We start from the raw sequence: 5,766 nt of genomic DNA, 5'->3' as shown, positions 1-5,766 counted from the left end.
GCAAAATATGGGTGACTAGGGACCCTCACTACAGCTCTCTGGAAGTGTTTAGGACAAGGGGTCGAGTTAATGTGCTTAAATAGGGTGACAATACTCGGGTTAGGGTTTTTGCCCAAACAGGGCCTACTCGCCAAGTCGGGGAACCGACTCGCCGAATAGAGGGCTCAGACCCCACGTCTCATCCTGCTCCTACTCAGCGATTCGTTCCTTCAACTCGCCGAGTCCAAGGCAAAATGCAAGAATTATGGATTTTAAATTACGAGAAATACGTACCGGGAACCAGGTGCTACAAGAGTTTTCCGAGAAACATAAACAAATCATGAGGAGCTATACGATCATGCCATCGCATTGCCGCGATCCCCTGATGTACCTGAAATAATAAACTGAAACTGTAAGCCCGAAAGCTTAGTGAGATCTCCTAAAATACCAACGTCATACAAATATAACCACATCATATAACAATTATAGAACAACATGCATAATAAGCCTTCAGCCTAGCTGGACCGCCTCGTAGGGCCTACAACCTATCTGGACCGCTCCCGAGCCTTCAACATGACTGGACCGCCTTACAGGGCCTACAACCCATCTGAACCGCTCACCGGATATGTTGGCCTACAGCATAAAGCAGGACCGCCTTAACCCAACCCCCAATCAACAAACAAACATGTGCACATAAATATCATATGCTAGCTCATATCATATAACAGTCAAAACGATCTATCAGATCACTATTCATAGCAGCATCCCTAATAATCGAGGTATTGGCCTAACCGGTCACTAGCATAGCATTATCCTATAACCAGAACATTGACCTACCCAGGTTAGTACACATAAGCATATCACCATCCTAACTACCAGGATGTAATCAATAAACATATCATGCCTTAACCAGATACAATCCATAAAGGGTCGGTCTTGGTGCCTTAGACCCTGTTAATATAGTGAGGATAAGTCACCTCGTATTGTCAACTCGAAGATAAACTCAAGCTCTTGGATTACTGCCACAAACTCCACCACCTATATTCATTGTAAACCATACTTGTAAATTTCCAATCATTCCCAAAATGTCCTCCAAAAGTCTACAGGTTAACCCATGGTCAAAGTCAAAGTCAACTGTCAAGGTCAACAGTCCATGTTGACCTCAACTCGTCAAGTACCCTCAGCTACTAGCCGAGTTCCTTGTAATACTCGTCCACTTGCCGAGTCACCGGAGTCACTCGTTGAGTTCCTAAGGCTCGCGGTCGAAGCTCCATGGCCACTCGTCGAGTTTTCCCCCTTGCAACTCGACAAGTTCACACGCATCTAACGGTTGGGAAAAACCCTAATTGACTTGCCGAGTCACTCTACTCACTCACCGAGTCTTCGACAATTTTCATCGGACTCGCCGAGTAGTTCATCCAACTCATGGAGTCCTAGAGCATCTTCATATGACTTGCCGAGTCAACAATGGGACTCGTCGAGGCCCTTCTATCCTTCATCCACACAGATGCTTTTTAAGCCATGCAAAGCTTCCGGAATGCAGATCCAACCTCCTTAGGCATGCTTATCACATAAAGTTGCAAACTATACGTGCATGCAAGGCTTTAAAGCCCTTAAATGACAAAACTAAGCTTGGGATGAAGTCTCAGACTTGAGGAAAGGCTCATACTAGGCAAGGCTGATAACTTTATGGATCTAGAGGCCAAAGGAAGTCCAGATCTGAAGTTACAACTTCAAATCTTAGCTCACACGTAAGAAGCCTATCGTAAAACCCATCCAAAAGAGATTTTTTATGAACATGAGCCAAAGAAAACAATTTAATACCTTCAAGAGAATGTTCACTAATGTAGATCTTGAATCCCACGAGTTCTTGCTTCTACTTGATTGTTTGTCCCTAAGTGTTTCCTCCTCTAAAATTCCTCCTCCAAGCTTGAACACACAAAAAGAACACACACACTCGATTTAGGGTTTGAGAGGGACAAGAAGCAGTAAAGGGGAGGCTGGGGGAGTCCAATGATCCTTTAAATAGGGTGCAATACCCCAGAATCTAGGGTTTCATCTGCCAACTCCTACTCGTCGAGTCCGCTCTTGGACTCCGCAAGTCGATAACTAAAACACTCGGACCAACCCACTACTACTCGACGAGTAGGGCGGCGAACTCGTCGAGTAGACCCAAAAACCAAAAAGATTCCTACATAAATCAATACTTGAGAATCAGGGTGTTACATAAATACATATAAAATAACCTTTTTACCCTTCTTTGTTTGTATTATTTGTCTTTTTGTTATTTATATTTACTACAGTTAGCATTTATTAAAAGTCTCAACACACCATCTCAAATCTATCCCTCTGGTTATCTTCTCCGACAACTCATTGTAACACCCAAAAATTTAAAAGGTTAAAATATGGAATTAAAGCCTTATTTCTAAAGACCAACTCGTCGAGTTTAAGGAATAAACTCGTTGTGTTGGAAAGTTGGGATGCACGTTTTGGATGACCAACTCGACGAGTTGGGGAGGACCAACTCGACGAGTTGGACTGGGTTTAGGAAACCCTAATTTCGGGATTTTGCACCCAATTTAAATGTCGTAAGCTTTAGGATTTGGCCTCATTTTTAGCCTCCAAGTCCCAAACCCTAATTCCAAAAACCCTAATGCATTGTATGAGTTTGTGAGCCTTCCTTGAGAGAGTTTTAGTGTGTTTAAAGCTTGTGGAAGAAGAAGAAGCTTAAGGACTCAAGAAGGAGTTTTTAGATCTTGAAACTTCACCCCATCCTCGTCACTTTTTGGTAAGCAGGTCTCAAACTTGCCAAATTATTGATTAGATTTCTTTCTTAGCACTTTTATTGGGTTTTTAGTCCAAATATCTTGATCCTTGGGAAATTGACGTCCCAAGTGAATACCCTTTCAGATCTAGGGTCTTGAAGGGCTTTTCATGGCATAAAGGTTCAAACTTTATGGCCATAGAAGCCCCATTCAACCTTTAGACTACCATTTTGTCCTTTTATGCTCCAAAGGGCCATGCATGAAGGGAAAGTTGAAGGCTTTACATGTTCATCTAGTCTCTAAGGTCCAGATCTATGTTTGTACACCCAATCTTGAAGTATGGATGGCTTTCAGATCAAGATCTAGATCTTTTAGAGTTAGGGTTTGAGCTAAATATCTTGGGGGAGGGTATTAACAGGTAAAGTTGGAAACTTTACACTTCTAAGGACGTTTCAAGTCTATATCTGAATTATGGAGCTTAAATCTAAAGATTAGTGACTTAATGAGTTAAGAAGGGGGTAACTGACTGAGGAACTTAACGAGTTCAATAATGGATTCGAAGAGTTGAAGTGAAATGTCCCGATTATGTTGAAGGAACTCGTCGAGTTCATATGGAACTCCACGAGTTGTACTGGGAAAGTCCCGATTCTGTTTAAGCGAAGAACTCGGCGAGTTGGAGGAAAACTCGATGAGTTGCATCGTGAAATCACGATTCCATGATTCATAGAAACTCGACGAGTTGAAGGGTAAACTCAACGTGTTGAGTCAACTCGAAGCATTGACTTTGAATTTGACCTGTATGTTGACTTTGACCTTGACTATACTTTGACCAAGATTAACCCTAGGAGGGTTATGAAGTATGGAATGGGTTCAGAAAGGGGAGTTCCATGTAGGGGTTAGGCCCAATTTGGAAAATTGGGCCATCAATTAGCTTTCATGAATTTTATAGTTTGGGCTTTAATGGGTCAAGGGTAAAACGGTCATTTCACCCCAAGTAAGGATTATGGATTACGGTGTGGAACCTAGTTGCTAATTGGATGATATTTTGGTATTAATAGTTCCAGGAGTTGTCAGGACAGCAACTAAGGATTTGTGTAGTGAGCTTCAACATTCAAGGTGAGTCTCCTCACTTTTCTATGGGTCGAAGACACCAATATCGGCCCATTTAGTTTACATATCATAGGAAGACCCGGGGGTTAGCCCTTGGCATTATGTATGAAAGACCAGGAGGCGGCTCCTTGCATACTGTATGCTAGTTAGCTAAGTAGAGCAATATGAATGCTAGTTGTCTTTGTAATTCTTGCATGGAAGACCATGAGGTGGCTCTTGGCACTTGTATTTAAGACCTCGGTGTAGCCCCCATCTTGGCACGAAAGACCACGTGGCGGCATGTGGTAAAATGGAAAGACTATGTATCGGCACATAGCACCTTTACTAATTATGATATATGTATGATATATATGGCTCTTGGTTATGTATGGCCGTATCCGGTCGAGAGGGGCCAAAGGGGTAAACCAACACCTAGATATGCTAGGCAGTATGTTATTGTATGGTATGTGATATTTGGGGAACATACTAAGCTTTGTGCTTATGGTTTTCACTTTTGGTTTCAGGTACCTGCAATTTTCAAATAAAGGAGCTCGGGACAATCGCAGCGCATACACCTATGTTTTTCCACAATATGTGATTTCTGGGAATTAACTCTGATAAATTTTTCATTTAAAATGATTTTCAATATGTGAACCAAGTTACAAATGTGTTTTCGTTATATTAAAAATGAAAATTTTGGTCTTGAATTTTGGGATGTTACAAGTTGGTATCAGAGCCACGATTTGGGGATTCGGACATACTTTCGGGTGTGTCTGAACTTAAACTAAGGACTTGGTATGAAAATTTTCAACAGAAATTCTACGTAAAGAAAGGGGTGTTGTGCGTGCAATCGATCGAGCTCAAGTAAGTGGTTCCCAAAATACCAATACATGTTTGTTATGTGATATGATATAATTATGTGATTCACATGCGAGATTAGAGCTAAGGATCTAGGAGAGATGCCTTTGCATGCTTATATGAGCTTGTAAATTTGCATGCTAGAACTGATCATCTAGTGGTAGGATGGCCTATTTAGGTTATGCCTGATTATATGAGCCTTCGAATTACATGCTAGTACAGATTCCTGATTAGAGGATAGAATGGTTTTATTGGAGTATGTTGGTTAGATTTTCCATTGTCTGAATGTTGCTTGCTTTGTGCTTTGTGGGACTCTTAGTAATGTGAACTAGCTACTAAGTGAATATGCTAAGTCACATGTGGCACGGGCTGGATAATGTCAAAGTGATGGATTTGACCCTACTGTGCAACTCTCGTCTGAGTCAATCCATTCTAGGGTCGAGTATTTTACTCGAAGGATTATTTGATATCTGTTGCATGTGGCTATATTCATGAGGTAGGTAGTTGACATTAATGGGAATCCTTCAGCAGCTGAGGACTGGGTGGGTTTAGGAACCTAGGATAGACTAGGATATGTTGCAGAGGGTTAATAGTATGGTTCAATGAGTACTGGCATAATGGTTTGAAAAAGTGACATAAAGGATTGAGTGTGTTTTGATCACTAGTTGTGGTTTTTTAGTTTGGAGATCAGCACTCAGGGAGATGGTTTAGGTTCAGGTTCCGAATCAGGTGCAGGTCCTGGGACGATTAGCCAGAAGTTGTGGGATTTATTTCATCAAGATCTCTCGCCGTGTTTCAGAGATAGTGGACGAGCGCTTGGGCGCATTCCGTGCGGACATTTTGGCTATCATTGGAGCTCGTAGACAAACTTTTCGGGAGTTTCGTGAGTGTGGAGCTAATGCGTTCCATGGGAAGAGGGACCCCATTATTAGTAGGATGTGGTTAGCAGATATGGATAACGCGTTCAGGATGAGTTTCTTCCCTAAGGAGGCGAAGGTCCGATATGCTTCCTGCCTGTTGAAGGATCGGGTGTCACACCCCAATACCAAGAACGACGGAAACGTTCTGGGGCGGA

This window comes from Lactuca serriola, chromosome 2 (assembly GCF_051521515.1).
Source record: "Lactuca serriola cultivar US96UC23 chromosome 2, Lser_US96UC23_V15, whole genome shotgun sequence".
NCBI lineage: Eukaryota > Viridiplantae > Streptophyta > Magnoliopsida > Asterales > Asteraceae > Lactuca > Lactuca serriola.
The sequence above is the reverse complement of the archived record's forward strand: the minus strand, read 5'-3'. Positions refer to the sequence as shown.